Here is a 2500-nt window from a genome sequence, read left to right as displayed (position 1 = left end):
AACCACGTCACTAAACAGCCTCCAACACAACCAAGTCACTAAACAGGTCCCAACACAAACCACGTCACTAAAACAGGCCCCAACACAAACCACGTCACAAAACACGCCCACACATTTTCAAAAATCGAAAACAACAACAGCAGAAAACAATTAACCCGTTTCTCACTATAAAAAAAACCCCAACACCTACTTACTGACGATGACAGTAATTGAAGAAGAAGCCATCCACCCCTTCCCCACTTAGTCCAAACTCCTACTTACTGATGATCACTTGTCTGAATTTCCCCCCTCTCTCGCTTCTTCATCCACTACTTGGTGAAGAAGACCCCAGTTAACCCTCTCTTACATACAATGACTTTACTGAGAGATACCCACAAACCAGTGGAGTGATGGCCTAGAGGTAACGCGTCCGCCTAGGAAGCGAGAGAATCTGAGGGCGCTGGTTCGAATCACGGCTCAGCCGCCGATATTTTCTCCCCCTCCATTAGACCTTGAGTGGTGGTCTGGACGCTAGTCATTCGGATGAGACGATAAACCGAGGTCCCGTGTGCAGCATGCACTTAGCGCACGTAAAAGAACCCACGGCAACAAAAGGGTTGTTCCTGGCAAAATTCTGTAGAAAAATCCACTTCGACAGGAAAAACAAATAAAACGGCACGCAGGAAAAAATACAACAACAAAAAATGGGTGGCGCTGTATTGTAGCGACGCGCTTTCCCTGGGGAGAGCAGCCCGAATTTCACACAGAGAAATCTGTTGTGATAAAAAGGAATACAAATACAAATCCAAAAACCTCTAAACCCCAAACTCCTCCTTACTGACTCCACCGTTTCCCTGCACCCACAACCCTTACTGACATTGACAGTAACCGAACCCCCACCCCCACCCCAATCCCCACCCCCTCACCCCCACCACCAACCCTGACTGATATTGTAGTGTACTCTTGTAAACCCATGCAACCCAAACAATGTTAGATGATACTATCAGTTTGAGTTTCTTAAAAAAAAAGAGGCTTCACTGCGTTCGGACAAATCCATATACGCTACACCGTATCTGTTTGGCAAATGCTTGACCAGCAGTATAACCTGACGCGTTTTGTCCGGCCTTGAGTGCATGCATATATCTTTGTGTATCTATCGCAGTTTTATTACTATTATTATTATTATTATCATTATTATTATTATTATTATTATTATCATTGTTATTATTATTATTATTATTATTATCATTACTATTACTGTTGTTATTATTTTCAGTGCGCCAAGTGCACTGTTACACTTACCACCAAGCTAGCTTACATTGCCTGATCTGTCACAGGTAAGGTAGGGGACAGGACAGTTACCACTTACCATCAACCCAGTTTACATTGCCTGATCTGTCACAGGTAAGGTAGGGGACAGGACAGTTACCACTTACCACCAAGCTAGTTTACATTGCCTGATCTGTCACAGGTAAGGTAGGGGACAGGACAGTTACCACTTACCACCAACACAGTTTACATTGCCTGATCTGTCACAGGTAAGGTAGGGGACAGGACAGTTACCACTTACCACCAACACAGTTTACATTGCCTGATCTGTCACAGGTAAGGTAGGGGACAGGACAGTTATCACTTACCACCAAGCTAGCTTACATTGCCTGATCTGTCACAGGTAATGTAGGGGACAGGACAGTTACCACTTACCACCAAGCCAGTTTACATTGCCTGATCTGTCACAGGTAATGTAGGGGACAGGACAGTTACCACTTACCACCAAGCCAGTTTACATTGCCTGATCTGTCACAGGTAAGGTAGGGGACAGGACAGTTACCACTTACCACCAAGCCAGTTTACATTGCCTGATCTGTCACAGGTAAGGTAGGGGACAGGACAGTTACCACTTACCACCAAGCTAGCTTACATTGCCTGATCTGTCACAGGTAATGTAGGGGACAGGACAGTTACCACTTACCACCAAGCCAGTTTACATTGCCTGATCTGTCACAGGTAATGTAGGGGACAGGACAGTTACCACTTACCACCAAGCCAGTTTACATTGCCTGATCTGTCACAGGTAAGGTAGGGGACAGGACAGTTACCACTTACCACCAAGCCAGTTTACATTGCCTGATCTGTCACAGGTAAGGTAGGGGACAGGACAGTTACCACTTACCACCAAGCCAGTTTACATTGCCTGATCTGTCACAGGTAAGGTAGGGGACAGGACAGTTACCACTTACCACCAAGCTAGCTTACATTGCCTGATCTGTCACAGGTAAGGGAGGGGACAGGACAGTTACCACTTACCACCAAGCCAGTTTACATTGCCTGATCTGTCACAGGTAAGGTAGGGGACAGGACAGTTACCACTTACCACCAAGCCAGTTTACATTGCCTGATCTGTCACAGGTAAGGTAGGGGACAGGACAGTTACCACTTACCACCAAGCCAGTTTACATTGCCTGATTTGTCACAGGTAAGGTAGGGGACAGGACAGTTACCACTTACCACCAAGCCAGTT

General features: G+C 45.9%; 1 protein-coding gene across 2 annotated transcripts in view; it reads right to left on the bottom strand.

Moving 5' to 3' along the window:
* The window catches only part of LOC143297319 (uncharacterized), an 11444-nt gene that overhangs the window by 667 nt on the left and 8277 nt on the right, over window positions 1-2500 (bottom strand). The window lies entirely within an intron of this gene.

The sequence above is a fragment of the Babylonia areolata genome, chromosome 22, assembly GCF_041734735.1.
Source record: "Babylonia areolata isolate BAREFJ2019XMU chromosome 22, ASM4173473v1, whole genome shotgun sequence".
Lineage (NCBI taxonomy): Eukaryota > Metazoa > Mollusca > Gastropoda > Neogastropoda > Buccinidae > Babylonia > Babylonia areolata.
This window is presented reverse-complemented; position numbering and strand designations above follow the sequence as displayed.